Raw genomic sequence first — 18833 nt, 5'->3', positions numbered from 1 at the left:
TGAAATTTTTTCACACCTGCTACCAAGGCTGGGGCTTCTTTATCTATTTGAGCATAATTCCTTTCAGCAAGGGACAACGTTCTTGAGAAGTAGGCCACCGGGGCTTCCTGGCCATTTGGTAATATGTGGGCCAGGACCCGTCCCACCCCATAAGGGGATGCATCGCATGTCAGCCTAAGTGGCAATGTTGAGCTATACTGGACAACCACACTTTGAGCAGTCAAGAGGTCTTTAATATTTTTAAAAGCCTGTTGTTCAGTCTCACCCCATCTCCATGGCGCTCCCTTGTGGAGAAGTCGATGAAGCGGCTCAGCTGCGGAGGACTTCTGTTTTAGGAAAACAGAGTAAAAATTCAATAGGCCCAAGAAGGCTTGCAGCTCAGTTCTAGAAGTGGGGGCAGGGGCGTCTTTGATGGCCCTGATCTTGTCCTCAGTGGGATGTATGCCCTCTTTATCTATCCTAAACCCCAGGAAGTCCACCGAGGAAGTGCCCCCCCCACACTTTTCAGGCTTCAGCCTCAATCCCTTTTCTTGTAACCTGTCTAAAACCTGTCTGATCCTATAGTGTAGCTGGTCTGGAGTGTCCCCTGAAATTAAAATATTGTCAAAATAGGGGACCACTCCTCTAATTCCTGAGAGTAACTGCTCCATAAGACGTTGGAATATACCTGGAGCCACACTGATCCCAAATTGCAACCTTGTGCACTTGAAAGCCCCCCTGTGGGTCACAATTGTTTGCGCCAGGGCAGTGGCCTCGTCCACTGGCAACTGCTGGTATGCCTGCGCAAGGTCCAGCTTGGCAAAGATTGTCCCTGACCCCAGGGTATGCAGCAGTTGTTGAACAACAGGTATGGGACAAGAATTGTGCTGCAAAGCTGTGTTTAAAGTCGACTTGTAATCAGCACAAACTCTAAGGGACCCATCAGGCTTCAGGGGAGTCACAATTGGGGTCTCCCAGGGACCATGCTCTATTGGAACCAGGATACCTTGAGCCTGAAGTTTATTTAATTGATCATCCAGTTTGTCTAGTAGGGGCAAAGGTACTCTGCGAGGCTTTAATCTGAGGGGTGGAACAGCAGGGTCTAAAGAAAAAGAAATGGGTGGCCCCTTATACTTGACCAATCCTGGCCTGAAAACTTCAGGAAATTCCTGGACAAAGTTGGGCTCCCTTAAGTAAGTTACCTTGTGAAGACCCGTGACAGCCAACCCTAAAGGCGCCATCCAATCGAGCCCCAGGAGGGAATGATTTGCACCCTCAATGACCAGAATAGGCAAAAAGCAATTCACATTCCTAAATGTGACAGGCACTACAGTGCTCCCCAAAACCCGGATAGGGTGTCCTTGGAAGTCTTTGATCGCAATGTCCAGCGGTTTAAGAGTATTCAGGGACAGCGATGGCAAATACAGTCTTAGCTTATGCCAAGGCATGAGAGTGAACTTAGAGCCGGTGTCCAGCTCCATGTGGCACGGCCGCTTATTCAAAAGGAGAGGTACAATTATTTTATTAGGGGCCGAAGGGTAAGTGTCACTGTCTTGAGATGCCCTGTTACCTCGGTTGCAGTCCCTCAATGTGTTGCTCCACGGTCGTCGGTTCCCTCTCCATTGCTGTCGGAAGGGCCGGTAGTCTTGTTGTGGCTGAAATGCGCGCTGAGGTTCTTGATTGAAAGGGGTATCCTCAGGCAGGATTGCTCGGCAGACGGCGGCGATGTGGCCTCTCTTGTCGCAGCGGCGGCAGAAGGCATCTTTGAACGGGCATCTTGAGCGGGCATGCTGGCCGCGACATCCGGCACACGCTAGAAAGGATGGACGAGCTTGTCTAGATTGTGGCACCCGCAGCTGGCAGCAGTGGTCGTCGCAGGGGTTGATCTCCGATGTGCTGTAGCCCTGGTAGTCGTTGGAGGTGGCATGAGAAGCCTCAGTAATCTTAAAAACGGTGGCCAGTTTGTCATTAGATTTGAGGTCTGCCACAGCAGCCTCTGCCATCTCTGCTGTTTGAGCAGCCTTAATGACATCCTGCAATGAGGAGTCATCAGCCACTAACAATTTGTTCCTGATTGAGACATTCCACATCCCAAAAATAATGGCATCGGTTAATCTCGCCTCCGGGTTGTCAAATTGACATTTCGATAAAATAGTGCGGAGGCGAGTGGCAAACTGGTTTATTGATTCTCCCTCAGCCTGAGCCATCCGGGAGAATTGGTGCCTAAAGACTCTGGCTGGTTTAGTTGGCTTGAAATGAGCAGCCAACTTAGCAATAAGTGTGTCCCACAAAACCGAATTTGCCGGTTCTGGGTCTGTCAGGATCTCAGCCAGGTCGAAAATTTGAGTCCCGCAATAATTTAAAAATAAAGCTCTTTTCTGGCCGCTGTCGGCATCTTTCATGCCGGCGGCTTCTAAAAATTTTTCAAATTTAGCCATGTAGGCTGTCCAGGTTGACCGCTCCGGATCGAAGAATTCCGGCGGCTGGATGATCAAAGGGGTCGCCATACTAATTTTTTCCTTTAAAAAAAATCGCCTCCGGACCCTCGTCGCCAGTGAAATAACCTGGAACACGGTGGTTAACTTTCAAAACTTTATTTTGACAGGAGCCTAACTATACGCGGATACACTTTCACTCAGACGCGAGCTAGAGAAGAGAGCGCGTAATACCAGTGGCACTCTTCCTTTTATACTTTCTAACCCGGCAACAAGCGATGCTTGACAGCGCTACAAGATTGGCGCCAAACCGCGGCAGCCAATGAGAATCAGGTAAACAACTTTTAATACATACAGCGTTCTCTGCTTAACAACTCCAATTTTAACTTTTCCCCAGTAACAGAATATTGTAGAATCTTCTGGCCATAACAGGCATCAATCCCGCTCCTTTTGTAAAGCCTGGGGTGGGCGCCGCACCGTCTGACCTCCGGGTGATGTGGCACCTGGGTCCCAGGCTGAAGAGAGGAAGAAAAGGGTGGGCAGGTTGCTCGGCCTGATTTCCCCCATGAAGAAAAAAAAGCCGCTTGAACCCTCTGCTTCCTCGCCTCAAACTCCTCCAAGCACTTACTTGCAAAGCGCTGTCTCTATGCCCCAGTGGCTTGGCATCCTGAAAGCCTGAACTATCGGCCCCCTTTGCTGCTGCGGGCGGGTAGCCGCCCATCCGGATCCGGAGGCTCGCCCATGGCCACCGAGGGCTCCTCTCCGAGTGGGGCTGGCCCCGAAAGAAGACGGGTCTGGTGAGGGCCCCGAAAGAAGACGGGTCTGGTGTCACCGCCGCGGCCGACAGAAGACACATGGGCTGCCAAACAGCTGAGGGGCCCTGAAGCAGCGAAATCAGTGGCAGCAAAATTGGCTGCAGCGGGTGGTAGTAAGTCTCTTCAAGTGGAGCATACCAATGCTCCAAGAATTAAAGGGGAAGGCTGGGGCAGAAGCGAAGCTTTTATTTAAATACGGCTTTTTAAAATAAATTTAAAATATAAAAAAATACCACGGGTTTTCCAAGATTTATTTTATTTATTTATTTATTTATTTATTTATTTATTTATTTATTTATTTATTTATTTATTTATTTAAAAACCGTGGTATAGGCTTTCCGCGAAAGTCGGACCTGTGAAAATCGAGGGACCACTGTACTGCCAAACTGTATGTCAAGCCAAAGTCAGAATGCTTGGAGGATTCTGGAGCAGAATGCCTGCAACATCCAGGTCTAGGATTTTTAGCCTCCTCCACTTTCCCAAGCCTGTTCCGTCCCCAGCCTTCTGCCCCCCAGCCATTGGTTGCTGCCTTTTCTCCCTGGCCCTTTTGCCAAATGGGCCTGAAAAGGAATTTCACCCTGGCCTGTTGGATGCAGGGGACACATGGTTGCCAGCCAATCACAGGATTTGTTACATTTCATTCACTTCCTTTTCTCAGCTTTGAAGTGAAATTGCATTTTGAACGTGGGGGAGAGGCGGAGGCATGTATCTACCTTCCCCCATGACAGCAGGTGAGCAAGCCCATGGAGGTGGGTTGGGCGGGTTGGCCTCCCAGTCCAGGCAGCGGCAGAAAGGTTCCATGAGGAGGAGATGGCGAGGAGGAGGAGGGCGAGGAGGAAAGGGAGGGCGAAGCGAGCCAGAAAGTCAGAAAGGAGGAGCAGCTGCTCTGGCGGCGGCGGCACTGACCACTAGAGCACGGCAACAGCAGCAATGTTTTTAACTGCGATAGCCAAAACAAATGGAGCCTTCACTATTTATTGACAGGGTCCGGACGGGCCGGCTCAGAGTGGAATGATCAGCTCACCTGCCCCCTCGCCGTATGACCCGCAGCTGCCCTAGAATGCTCCGTATCCCAGCTGGGACCGGATGCCTCTCCTGCCCTCTTCGGCTAAGGCATTGCATTCTTTCTGCTGAGAGTTTGGCTGTGGAGCCCATGGCTGCAGCAGCCAGGGCTGGCAGCTGGTGGTTATCCACACTGAGGCTTCCTCAACCCCACCTCCCTTGCAGCCTTGTAGCTGCAAGCAAACAAGGAAGCAAACGTGTGCCCTCCCCTACCTCCCCCTGTTCTCCACAGTTGGCACTTTGCGGGCTTGGGGGTGAGCGGGGGCCTGGCCCAGCACCTATTATTATTATTATTATTATTATTATTATTATTATTATTATTTATTAAATTTGTATGCCGCCCTTCTCCATGGACTCAGAGCGGCTTCCAACAAAAAATGCAGTCTACAAATCCAATATTAAAACAAAACATACTAAGAAACCCTTATTAAAAACAATCACACAACTCAACAAACCATGCATAAAACGGGACAGATGGGGGAATCAATTTCCCCATGCCTGGCGACATAGACTCTTCCCCCAGGCCTGCCGGGAAAGCAGGTCTTTGTAGTCTTTCGAAAGGCCAGCAGGGTGGGAGCAGTATGGACATCGGGGGGAGTTGCTTCCATAGAGCTGGGGTGGCCACAGAGAATGCCCTCTCCCATAGCCCCACCAACCTGCATTGCATAGTCAATGGAATCTGGAGAAAGCCAAACCTGTGCTATCTTACTGGTCTCTGGGAAGTATATTGCAGGACACAGTGCCGTAAATAGTCTGGCCCTAAGCCATATAGGATTTTATAGATAATAACCAACACTTTGAATTGTGACTGGAGACCAATCGGTAGCCAGTGCAGCTTGCAAAGAATAGGTGTTATATGAGTATACCGAGGTGCACCCATGACAGTTTGCGCGGCAGCATTCTGGACTATTCTGAACATACTTCAAGTGTAGCCCCACGTAGAGCACATTGCAATAATCAAGACGGGGGGTGCTGAGGGCTTGAGTGACTGTGTGTAAAGCCTCCTGATCCAGAAAGGGCCGCAACCATCTTCTCTACAACCTTATCCAAGAAGGGTAGTTTGGAAACTGGTCTAAAATTTTTCAACCAGGGACCCAGGGACGTTTTCTTGAGGAGGGGTTGCACAACCACTTCTTTTAGCAGTTGAGAAAAGGACCTCTCGCTTAAGGAAGTGTTAATCAATGCCAGGGTCCAACTGCGTGTCACTTCTCTGCTTGATGGAACCAGCCAGGAGGGATACGAGTCCAGTAAGCAGGTGGAGGAACTCACAGCTCCCATGGCCTTGCCCTCTTCATCAGACGTCACCAAATCAAATTCATCCCATAAAACAGTACTAAGACCTGTCCCTGTCATCACGTTCTGAATTGCCCAATTGGAGTTCAGGTCATTCTGAATCTGAGCTACTTTATCTGCAAGAAACTGAACAAATGCCTCAGCTCTAGCCTGCAAGGGCTTCACCATCTTTTCCTTGTTTAGAAGGGAATAGATCACCTTCATGGCATTGGACCAGAATACCTTCGGGACCGCCTTCTGCCACACGAATCCCAGCGACCAATTAGGTCCCACAGAGTTGGCCTTCTCCGGGTTCCGTTGATGAAACAATGCCATCTGGTGGGACCCAGGGGAAGAGCCTTCTCTCTGGCGGCCCGGACCCTCTGGAATCAACTCCCCCCAGAGATCAGGACTGCCCCCACCCTCCTTGCCTTTCGCAAACTCCTAAAAACCCACCTCTGCCGCCAGGCACGGGGAAATTGATTCCCCCCGGCCGTCCCGTTTTATGTATAGTTTGTTGGGTTGTATGACTGTTTTTATATTAAGGGTTTTAACTGTTCTTTTTTAAATCATTAGATTTGTATTATGTATTGTTGTTGTGAGCCACTCCAAGGTGGCATACAAATCTAATAAATAATAATAATAATAATAAAACAGGGCGGCTGGGCGGGAATTTGCAGATGCAATAAGAGCGGAAAAATGTGCACATTTTGCCACCTCTATTGCCACAAGGTAAGTCAATAAAAGCTCTTGTGTTCAGTCTGATTCAGAGTTACTAGATTTCCATCGTCGCTCTAGGCATCTCTTTCAGCATTTCATCTATCACAGTTTCTCAGCAAACCAAGGAGATCTCCGAGATCTACTGCTTCAGAGAGGCCTCAAAGGCACAATCCGGTCCAAAGACCCTAAAGCAGCCTTATTCCAGGCTGACATCAGGAACTCCACTGAATTGTGACAGACGAGTCGGGTATTTCTCCAAGTTCCCTCTGAAACCCTTCTGGGTTCATTAGGCGCCTGGGGTGGAACCATCTAATTGGTTCTGCCTCCCTGCGATGGGTGATTGGCTTTTCAAAGTCCAGCCTTAGCAGGGAGTGATTTGACTATGACAAGCGTGTGATGTCTATATCCCTTAACACCAGATCTTTTCCATTGCCCCAAGAGAAATACTAGGTCGAGTGTGTGACCCCCCTCACGAGTCGGGCCCTGAATTATTTGGCTCAGGTCCATGGTTGTCATGGAAGCCATGAACTCCTGTACTACATCAGAAGGTCCACCAAGTGATGGTAAATTAAAGTCACCCAGGACCATGAGCTTGGGAAACTCCACCGACAGCTCAACCACCAGCTCAAGGAGCAAATGGGAGGCAAGTATGTTAACAGCAAGCCCAACTGAACCTGAGTCCAACTTCAAAAGGAGAGACTCACACCTGACAATCTCAGGGGCAGGGACCTTGCGAGGGTTTAGAGTCTTTCGGACAATGACTGCCACTCCCCCACCTCTTACCTGGTGTCGTGGCTGATGTAAGACCGAATGTCTGGGCACATTTCAGAAAGAGGAACACCTCCCTCAGGTCCTAACCAGGTCTCGGTCTCACAAGCCAGGTCAGCCCCTTCCTCCGAGAGAGAAGATCTCGGATCAAGGGGGCTTTGTTGGCAACTAACCTGGCACTGTGTAACAGTAGCAAGTTAGAGTTAAAGTTTTAAGGCACCTGGCCAGAAGCAGATGGGAATATACTGACCCAATGGCCAAAGATTAGTACTCTATGTGGGTGTGGGAAGGGAAATGAACTTTAAACTGGAAGTAGAACCCCTGGGGAAATCAGATTTGGGTATTCCCAGAGGTACCAAGATGGCTCTAGGAATAAATTGGAACTTTGAGGAAATCTTTGCCTCAGACTCTGATTTAAATTTAGATGTTAATTGGAACACTGACATTGTCTTCCATTAAGGATCTTTACATTGCATGAATCAAAAAGAGGGCCATGAAACTATTTACTGACTCCTTGCATCCTAAACATAAATTATTTCAACTCCTATCCTCAAAATGATGCTACAGAGCACTGCACACCAAGACAACTAGACACAAGAAACTTTTTGCCCATCACTCTACTTAACAAATAATTCCCTCACCACTGTCAAACAATTCACTAAGGCAGCATTACTATTACTATTAGTCTTCTCATGGTTCCTATCACCCATCTCCTCCCACTTATGACTCTATGATTGTAACTTGTTGCTTGTATCCTTACTATTTATATTAATATTTCCCCCTGATTGCTTATTTATGACAATCATTAAATGTTGTACCTCATGATTCTTGACAACTATATTTTATTTTATGTACATTGAGAGCACATCCACCAAAGACAAATTCCTTGTGTGTCCTATCACACTTGGCCAATAAAGAATTCTATTCTATTCCATTCCCTTAGCTCTGTAAACCATGTAGAGCCCTTCTTATTGCACAGGGTATAAATTTAACAAGTAAATTTGGAAGAACATACAAAAGGCAAACCTTTGTAAGAAAAATTTAAGTAAAAATCATTCCAATATATAACCACGCCAAAGTTAAAAGTATTTTAAATATTTAAAAGTTTTTAAAGGGATGGACTATCAACTAGCCTCCTGCCACATTCTATTAAAAAAAGAGAGAGCACTGGCACTCCATATCTAATTAATTAATCCGTAACAAATTGCCATTTATGACACTATATTCTTCACTAATGAACACTGAAATTTAACATTTCTCTGATGACCATTCAATCTGGTTTCCGGTCTAAACGAGGAAGTACGTACACAACTCTATGGAGACCGTGAATTTAAAACTTCGTTTATGATCTAGACTAGAGCTTTGCTGATGAGATGTGGAGACATTACATATCTAACAATTAAGAGGTCAATGATGGGGGGGTCATTTTCACTATTAAACAGTTAACCTACGCTAGATATTATTATGAAACATTTTTCAACAATCAGGAACCATCTACAGGTTGGCACTATCAATATCAATTGCCGGACTTATGATCAGCATCTTACCTCACCCGAAGGAGGTGGGGAAAGACAAGCAGCAGAAATCTATTTCCCCTATTGGCTATTCTCGGATGGTGTCTTCCTCCTAGGACGCACGCGCATTTCCTTTGCCGAGGCCCCTCCTTATCTTGCGTTTCTTTTCCCGCTGCCGTCTTCAGGCTACGAGCTGTTGTTGTCAGTACGTTTCATCGCCTGCTGAGGGACGTAGGAAGCGCGAGCTCAGTCCGTTGGGCGCAGTGTGCGGAACTTAAAGGGTAGGGGTGCGGGTCACGAGAGGCAGAGCGATCGGCTGATCTCTAGTGACTGGTTGGCGCTTCTTTGCTAAAGAGGCCGATCTACAATCTACCCGGTGTGGTTTTAGACGGCGAATACTGAAGTGGAACCTTTGCTTTCCATAGAGAGAGCGGCGGCTGGGAAGTCGAGGCCGTGACAAAAGGAAAGCCTGCCGCCGTCACCAGTAGAACCGAGTAAGTTGTTAAGGGCGGGGTACGACGCACATCTAGTTTGGCCTTCTCTTTCTGAGGCTTACGGGGACACGTGCAGGTAAAGAAAGGGCAGCTATTGGGGATGGAAAACGTGAGTACCCTAGACGCTCGCCGTCATTTCCGAAGGCCGAACTCGAACTGGGGTCGTCTCGAAAACTATGTCGGTACGGGTTCGTGTGATTCTGTGACAAACGTGCATATCGTTCTCGCGTTCCTCTTTTGCAGTAGAGGGGCGAGGCGAGGAAATACGTATATGTTCGAGGCACAGAGACGGAATGCGGGATGGGGAAGGAGGCTCTTGTCATGTAATTGTAGTGTTCCCGAGAGCAGGCACGGTGGGTTAAAATTCGTTTGTTGTTTATAATCGTCAGCATTTGAAACAGCAGAGTTAAGATACATGAATGAGGGGAAGGTGAAATTGAATTTAATATTTTGTCCCCTTGCCATCGCTAGTGTTTTTGTTTCCGTATTCTTCCCCCATTTCCTTATTTATAGTCCAGGTAGCAGCATCCCCCCATCCCCCAAAAATTTCCAGCTGCTGTGCATTAGTCCTGCTTAGGTGGCAGATAAGAAATTCATATATTCGAACTGCAGATCTATTTGGGTGATGACAGTGCATCTTATTTCTGCAAGGTGGATAGAGAGCCAACAGGTTTGTTCAGAGTGAGCATACCCGACTTTATTTTTCTTGTGGTGCATGCACAGAGCTCTTTTCTGTGGAAGTGCTTACATAGCATTGTCATGCCAAAAACAAATTATAACGATGATCTTTTTGGCAAACAGCCATTTTTATAATTTGTTTCATATTGTTTTATTTGCCATCTTTGATAGAAACTTCAGACCTGTAGAAGGTCTTTGTTTATTCCCTTCTATTAATATTAATTGAAACATAGATGAAAGAGCATAAAACAGCCTTTTTATAGTTTAGACTGTACATATCTGTACATATCTGTTATTGATTAGAAACAAAATTATATTAACCGGAATGTTATAATTGTTTAATATCAGTATTTTAATGTGCAATGTACAATGGATATATTAACATTTATTTTTTGAACATATAAAATATTTCTTGAAATAAAAAAAATCTTATAGCTTACATTTTAAAGTTTATTTACTCTTTTAGAAGTTAAAACACATTTAGTTAACAAAGATAGTTGGATTAACTATGGTTCTCCTACAGTTGGCTAATATAGATATGAATCCTTCCAAAGGATATGAGACAACTGGCGTAATCATACTTATACTATGTATTTTTATGTATTGTTAATGGGAAATCAAGGGAATCAACATTTGATAAGAGAAGTGGGACAAAATAAGGATTTGGCATGTATGTATGGTTCCTCAAACAGTTGAACCTGATGGGAAAATTATATTCTTTTAGAATGTAAGGTTTACTCTCAGAACCAAAAATGTAACAATTAAACAAAATTTGGCCTTTTTTTGTAACTGCCAGCTGTAGTGATTATGTTGTATGACATTTCACACTAATAATTTCTGGTCAGAAATGCACAATTTGGCTGAGCTTATTTAGATAGTATATTTAGGAAGTATATAGATAAATAAATAATAGATAGATAGATAAATTAGTGAAGATTGGACTTAATCCCTGGATAGTTCAGTGGATTTCAAGCTGGCTGAAGCATAGACATCAGAGAGTTATTGTTAATGGCGAGTATTCTGAGCAGAGACAAGTTACAAGCGGTGTGCCACAAGGGTCTGTTCTGGGTCCTATTCTTTTTAATATGTTTGTGAGTGACATAGGGGAAGGTTTGGTAGGGAAGGTTTGCCTATTTGCCGATGACTCTAAAGTGTGCAATAGGGTTGATATTCCTGGAGGGGTCTGTAATATGGTAAATGATTTAGCGTTACTAGATAAATGGTCAAAGCAATGGAAACTGCAGTTTAATGTTTCCAAATGTAAAATAATGCACTTGGGGAAAAGGAATCCTTAATCTGAGTATTGCATTGGCAGTTCTGTGTTAGCAAAAACTTCAGAAGAGAAGGATTTAGGGGTAGTGATTTCTGACAGTCTCAAAATGGGTGAGCAGTGTGGTCGGGCGGTAGGAAAGGCAAGTAGGAGGCTTGGCTGCATAGCTAGAGGTATAACAAGCAGGAAGAGGGAGATTGTGATCCCCTTATATAGAGCACTGGTGAGACCATATTTGGAGTACTGTGTTCAGTTCTGGAGACCTCACCTACAAAAAGATATTGACAAAATTGAACGGGTCCAAAGACGGGCTACAAGAATGGTGGAAGGTCTTAAGTATAAAACGTATCAGGAAAGACTTAATGAACTCAATCTGTATAGTCTGGAAGACAGAAGGAAAAGGGGGGACATGATCGAAACATTTAAATATGTTAAAGGGTTAAATAGGGTTCAGGAGGGAAGTGTTTTTAACAGGAAAGTGAACACAAGAACAAGGGGACACAATCTGAAGTTAGTTGGGGGAAAGATCAAAGGCAACATGAGAAAATATTATTTTACTGAAAGAGTAGTAGATCCTTGGAACAAACTTCCAGCAGACGTGGTTGGTAAATCCACAGTAACCGAATTTAAACATGCCTGGGATAAACATACTGTATATCCATTGTAAGATAAAATACAGGAAACAGTATAAGGGCAGACTAGATGGACCATGAGGTCTTTTTCTGCCGTCAGTCTTCTATGTTTCTATGTTTCTATAGCAGACATAACTTGAACATAGTGTTTTTTTATAATGTTTAATTTTCTAAAGTATGTAATGAATGTGTTCTGTCCCAGGGTCAAGCCCCAAAATAAAATGCACCCCACCGGATTTAGTACTAAAAGTTTTACTACTAACAAAAATCTTAACAGTTTTGAGTCTTTTTTAAAAGAGAATAAAATCTAACAAGGGCTTCACCACACTGATTATATTTTAGCAGCTGGCCAGAGTCCCAAGAATAGGTAAACACAACAGTAATTACTAGATTGTAGCTAAGTTCTTATCATAGACTTACAGAGGTTCGCTGGACATTAATGCAGACAAGAATGTGGTTCTTTTAAAACACAAGCCAGAAACGAGATGCGACAAGATTTTTTTTTTGTACCATTACATTTTTAAATTAATTTTTTAATTGATTTTAAAATATAAAACACATACACAACATAGAACAAGTGTTCAGTGATTAATGCCCACCACCAGAAAACATTCGTATCCTTCCACCAAAATGGGGGAATATTTTATATATACCATTTAACCAGTAATGGGCAGCCAAAATTTTTACTGCCAAACTGTGGGTGTGGCTTATTTTGTGGATGTGGCTTAATGGACATCTGACTGGGTAGGAGTGGCTTGCCAGCCATGGGATTAGTTGGGAGTGGCTTGAATGATCAATATCATTCAAGTGAACTGTTAAGTCCTTGACTTAAAACCTTAACAGTGTCGCTCACTAGGTGACAATTTGTTTTGTGTTTCCTGCGCTCTCCTTCCTGGGTCACACCCCCCCGCCTCAGGCTGGGTAGCTAGGCGAACGAGTACTGCCAGAAGCATAAATGCTGCCAGCGCCGCTTCCACCCATGCCTTTTGCTTGCATCTCAGGTAGGTGGCCCCGTGAGGCTGGAGGGGAGCCAGGCAGGAGAGAGGGAAGCTCGTCTGAGGCCAGGAAGGAGGAAAGAGGAAAAAAGCAAGGAGTGCAGCAGCAGCAGAGAAAAAAAGGGAGAGGTGAGCCGAGACCAGTAATCCAGGAAGCGATAGCCATAGATTAGCTGGAGCTGATCGATAGCAACTTGTCCACCTGTCTGGGAAGAGTTTGATCTGGTGACACCTGATGAAGTGGACAAGGCCATTGGATCTGTGAGTTCCGCCACCTGTTTACTGGATCCATGTCCCTCCTGGTTGGCTGGTTGGTCTCGGCCAGCAGGGAGGTGACACGGAGCTGGGTCCAGGAGATTACCAATGCTTCCTTGGGGAGGGGAGTTTTTCCAACTCTCTATAAAGAGGCGCTCATGCGCCCCCTCCTCAAGAAGCCCTCCCTGGACCCAGCCGTACTTAATAACTATCGCCCAGTCTCCAACCTTCCCTTTATGGGGAAGATTGTTGAGAAGGTGGTGGCGCTCCAGCTCCAACGGTCCTTGGAAGAAGCCGATTATCTAGGTCCCCAGCAGTCGGGTTTCAGACCCGGTTACAGCATGGAAACTGCTTTGGTCGCGTTGATGGATGATCTCTGGCGGGCCCGGGACAGGGGTTTATCCTCTGTCCTGGTGCTCCTTGACCTCTCAGCGGCTTTCGATACCATCGACCATGGTATCCTTCTGCACCGGCTGGAGGGGTTGGGAGTGGGGGGCACTGTTCTTCAGTGGTTCTCCTCCTACCTCTCCGGTCGGTCGCAGTTGGTGTTAGTGGGGGGTCAGAGGTCGACTCCGAGGTCTCTCCCTTGTGGGGTGCCTCAGGGGTCGGTCCTCTCCCCCCTGCTATTTAATATCTACATGAAACCGCTGGGTGAGATCACCCGAGGGCATGGGGTGAGGTATCATCAGTACACTGATGATACCCAGCTTTACATGTCCACCCCATGTCCAGTCAAAGAAGCAGCGGAAGTGATGTGCTGGTGTCTGGAGGCTGTTGGGGCCTGGATGGGTGTCAACAGACTCAAACTCAACCCGGATAAGACGGAGTGGCTGTGGGTCCTGCCTCCCAAGGACAATTCCATCTGTCCGTCCATTACCCTGGGGGGGGGAATTATTGACCCCCTCGGAGAGGGTCCACAACTTGGGCGTCCTCCTCGATCCACAGCTCACATTAGAGAATCATCTTTCAGCTGTGGCGAGGGGGGCGTTTGCCCAGGTTCGCCTGGTGCACCAGTTGCGGCCCTATCTGGACCGGGACTCATTGCTCACAGTCATTCATGCCCTCATCACCTCGAGGTTTGACTACTGTAACGCTCTCTACATGGGGCTACCTTTGAAAAGTGTTCGGAAACTTCAGATCGTGCAGAATGCAGCTGTGAGAGCAGTCATGGGCTTACCTAGGTATGCCCATGTTTCGCCATCAGTCCACAGTCTGCATTGGTTGTCGATCAATTTCCGGTCACAATTCAAAGTGTTGGTTATGACCTTTAAAGCCCTTCATGGCATTGGACCAGAATACCTCCGAGACCGCCTCCTGCTGCACGAATCCCAGCGACCGATTAGGTCCTACATAGTGGGCCTTCTCCGGGTCCCGTCAACTAAACAATGTCGGTTGGTGGGCCCCAGGGGAAGAGCCTTCTCTGTGGCGGCCCCGACTCTCTGGAACCAACTCCCCCCGGAGATTAGAACTGCCCCTACTCTCCCTGCCTTCCGTAAAGTTCTTAAAACCCACCTTTGCCGTCAGGCATGGGGGAACTGAAACATCTTCCCCAGGCATGTACAATTTATGTATGGTATGTTTGTGTGTGCTTGTTAGTATATTGGGGTTCTTTTTAAACTTTTTTAAATATTTAAATTTATTTGGATTTGTTACGATTTGTTTATGCCTTGTTGTGAGCCGCCCGAGTCTGCGGAGAGGGGCGGCATACAAATCTAAATAATAAATAAATAAATATATCTATTTACATATTATAAAGTGATTAAATTTGTTCCTTGTAGCTTGGTCTCGAATTCTACTGACCATATATCTTCTTACCCTGTCCCATCGTCCCATCAGTTCCTGCAAATTAATTTCAACTGTAATAAAAACAGCATATAACAATCCAATATAATAAATCCTTATTATAAAACCAAACATACATACAGACATACCATGCATAAAGTTGTAAAGGCCTAGGGGGAAAGAGTATCTCAGTTCCCCCATGCCTGGTGGCAGAGGTGGGTTTTAAGAAGCTTAAGAAAGGCAAGGAGGGTGGGGGCAATTCTAATCTCTGGGGGAAGTTGGTTCCAGAGGGCCGGGGCCGCCACAGAGAAGGCTCTTCCCCTGGTTCCTGCCAAGCAACATTGTTTAATTGATGGGACCCGGAGAAGACCCACTCTGTGGGTCCTAACTGGTCGCTGGGATTCGTGCAGCAGAAGGCGGTCCCTGAGATAATCTGGTCCGGTGCCATGAAGGGCTTTATAAGTCATAACCAACACTTTGAATTGTGACCGGAAACTGATCGGCAACTAATGCAGACTGCGGAGTGTTGGTGTAACATGGGCATATTTGGGAAAGCCCATGGTAGCTCTCGCAGCTGCATTCTGCACGACCTGAAGTTTCCGAACACTTTTCAAAGGTAGCCCTATGTAGAGATCTCACCCAGCGGTTTCATGTAGATATTAAATAGCAGGGCGGAGAGGACCGACCCCTGAGGCACTCCACAAGGGAGAAACCTCGGGGTCGACCTCTCACCCCCCCCCCACTAACACCGACTGCGACTGACCGGAGAGGTAGGAGGAGAACCACTGAAGAACAGTTCCTCCCACTCCCAACCCCTCCAGCCGGCGCAGAAGGATACCATGGTCGATGGTATTGAAAACCGCTGAGAGGTCAAGGAGCACCAGGACAGAGGATAAACCCCTGTCCCGGGCCCGCCAGAGATCATCCATCAACGCGACCAAAGCAGTTTCCACCATGTACCAGTAACAATTTTGTATTGTCCATTTTCTCGCATCCTTCCAACCCAAGACTATTGCCACCTGAGTGCTTTCTATCACTGCTGCTTCTATTTCTCTAAATTCTCCCATTTCGTTCCTTTTAACTAGTACTGCCATTTCCTTTGTAATTGTCCATCGTATATTTAACATCCTATTAATATCCTCTTGCACTTTTTGCCAAACGTTCTGCACTACTGGGCATTCCCAAAACATATGCATATTCCTTATCTTTACACACACGCCAACATGTATTTTAACATTCTACTGAAAGTATGCAAGTAGAAGAAGTGTGTGATACCACTTATATAATATTTTCCTTCTCATTTCCCTAAACTTTGCATTATTAATTTTCCTTATATTGTCCACTATATTTTTCATCTCTTGAACATCTACTTGTAATTCACTCTGCCACCATTTAGTCAGTCCTTGGGTCACACACCCATCTGCCTGCACTAACATCTTACATATATTACTTGCTTGCGCCTCACTTTTTCTTCTTTTTATTTTTTCTAACTCTATCTCCTCCCTAAATAGTGCTTCTTTATTCTCCCTTTCATTCAGATATTTGCATTTATTTGTAGCCATCTTCCCTTACCCGACCACCATTCTATACGATTTCTACTTGGCCTCCCATCCTTCTTATATAACTGTTCTATCTTAGTTGTCCCTCTTCCCTCCAACTCTCCTTTAACCCTATTTAGATTTCTTTTGTTATCGCTATTTATTAAATATAACAATGACAATTTTGATTTATATAATCCTATTTTTCCCTGTCATTTTTTCCAAATTTGCATAGTTCCTTTCAAGGGACCTATTAATTTATCTAGATTGCTCTTGTTCAACCTTATAAAAATTAATTCTCTCTTCTTTATCCCATTCATCTTTTCCCAATTTCACCCATTTATTTTCAGATAATTGAAACTCAATCTTTCAATTTGAAATGCATCTCTATACAGCTCCAAATAGGGAATTCCTCATACACCCTCTTTTTCATTAGCTATTAACCACTTTTTCCTTACTATTTTATCTTCTTCATCCCAATAGTTAAGTTTTTTATCCCAATATCTGAACTTTGATGCTGATAAACCCCCTGGCAATACCTGAAACAGGTACATCATCTTGGGAATTATCATCATTTTTAATGCTCTTATTTTACCTATTCTCCTTAGCTTTTTCTCTTGCCAGCTCCTCGTCTGTTTCAACATTTTCCTCCATATTTGTCTATATTAAACCTCAATTTTTGCTGGATTACTCATTTAGAGTTTAAAAAAAATGTTTTTCCTCCACATCATAAAATACAAAAAGCAATATACCTTCTCTTTTGTTACAATAAAATAGTTTTGGATTAATAAATCTTATATAATCAAATTATACATTCTTAAATCTCATCTATTTAATTTCAGTTATCACACAGTATAAAAATTATATAGATACTTTATCAATTTAAAAAACAAATACAAACATTTAAATTCATTACTTATTATTATGCCATTATTATATTTCATCAAGCCCCTCTTGATAAATTAAAATTAAGCAATAAAAACAAATATTTTGATTTTCAAATCTGTAAACTCCATTTAACACACTAGTCCAAATTGAATAAACCTTAGAATTCTAAATTAAACCTACTTAAATCACCTTAATATATTTCATTTACTTATTTACTTCATTTACTTATAAATTTTATCAAAATTCATAAATCTACTACTACTAAATGAATCAAAAATAACTACTAAAATTAAAAAAACTATTATGAAGTATTATAAAATATTCTAAATACAACCAATCATTTTCAAAAAGCCCTTTTCCTCGTCTATACTTAATATCTGTCTCCCATCTTTTTATATAGCTTCTTTTTATTTTTCATTTTCATTTTACTCTTCTTCTTCCTCACCCATCTCTTCTTTAAATAAAAAGTCCCTTTAAAAATCCCCTCTTTGTAAATTCCCACTCTTTAATTCCCATTCCTTTTAAAATTGGTAAAATCTGATAACTTTGCTTATACATGTATCTTCTCTTAACAGTGCTTAACTTAATATCATTTAAGACATCGGCATTGATATCTTCATCCGCCAAACCTTTTTCAGGAGTTTCTATAATTTTACCCCCAGATTTCTCTTGTTCCACCTCAGCATGTAACCATACACCATCAAAAAAATATGTAATATATCCCCCAATTAATTCATCCTTAATCCCAAAATTATTTTTATTTCCACATTCATAATTGTCTCTTTATATGTTTCAAGTCCATCTTGTTCTGGTACATCTTCTACTCCCACTTCATGTTCTTCTGCTTTTTCTATTCCAATTCCAAATTCATCCAGTCGATTATAATGGTTGTCAATGTCCTATTTGCCATTTCCAATTTGTAATCCTATTCCAGTTCCAATGTCAATTCCAGTGATACCTTGTCTTATGAACTTAATTTATTTCGTGAAGAGGTTCGTAAGTAGAGCGCACGCGCAGTAAGAGAAAGCACACACTCGGGCTCGGGTTCGTAAGATAAAAGTGGTTCTTAAGACGAGGCAAACAAATCTTAAACCCCGGGTTTGTATCATGAAAGGTTTGTGTGAAGAGGCATTCATAAGACGAGGTATTACTTTATTAATCTCATTTCATGGTGAAAACCTTTAATGTCCTCAGAAATCTCCATGCGAAGCTCATCCAACAATCTCTTATTTCTCTCAATTCCTCCATCTCCTTCTCTTTTAAATAAGAAATGGCTAATTTTGTCCAGCTGCTTAAACAAACAGCCTACAAAAAAGCCAACAAGGCGGTGTGTGTGTGTGTGTGCAGAAGCAACAACAGGTTTAATTAATCTAGATAGTATGTTTCATGAAGGTCAAGTCTAAGTAAACAAAAAATTCTAACTTGAAAACTTTCTCACAAATACAGTCTCTGCATATCGTCCTTAAATTTCTTCTTGTTTTTTAAGTTTTCAAATTTTCAACTTTTCAATCCAAATAATATATATATATATATATATAATTAAAAATAAGATTTTACAAATTCACCAATATTCTTCCAAAATGATTTTTAGACGTTAACATCTACTCCCATTCAAAATAAAAACAACAATTGTAGTATCCATTTAGCCGCTCTCCCCAATTTCTCGAACTCCTTTTCCAGTAATCCATAAGCAGAAAGTAACAAAAAGATTTCTCCCTTCGGCAGCAATGCTCAAC

General features: G+C 43.9%; 2 protein-coding genes across 4 annotated transcripts in view; one reads left to right on the top strand and one right to left on the bottom strand.

The window, feature by feature from the left end:
- The window catches only part of POMGNT2 (protein O-linked mannose N-acetylglucosaminyltransferase 2 (beta 1,4-)), a 130349-nt gene extending 121598 nt beyond the window's left edge, over positions 1-8751 (bottom strand). The window contains exon 1 of the mRNA XM_070726912.1: positions 8599-8751. The gene's annotated coding sequence lies outside the window, so the exon portion shown is untranslated. The remainder of the gene's footprint in view (positions 1-8598) is intronic.
- The window catches only part of SNRK (SNF related kinase), a 168042-nt gene continuing 157926 nt past the window's right edge, over positions 8718-18833 (top strand). The window contains exon 1 of one of the 3 annotated variants that reach the window (XM_070726905.1): positions 8718-9059. The gene's annotated coding sequence lies outside the window, so the exon portion shown is untranslated. Of the gene's footprint in view, positions 9060-12595; positions 12764-18833 lie in introns of those variants that run through there. The other 2 variants (XM_070726906.1, XM_070726907.1) reach the window with 2 other exon arrangements.

The sequence above is a fragment of the Erythrolamprus reginae genome, chromosome Z, assembly GCF_031021105.1.
Source record: "Erythrolamprus reginae isolate rEryReg1 chromosome Z, rEryReg1.hap1, whole genome shotgun sequence".
Taxonomy (NCBI): Eukaryota; Metazoa; Chordata; class Lepidosauria; order Squamata; family Dipsadidae; genus Erythrolamprus; species Erythrolamprus reginae.
This window is presented reverse-complemented; position numbering and strand designations above follow the sequence as displayed.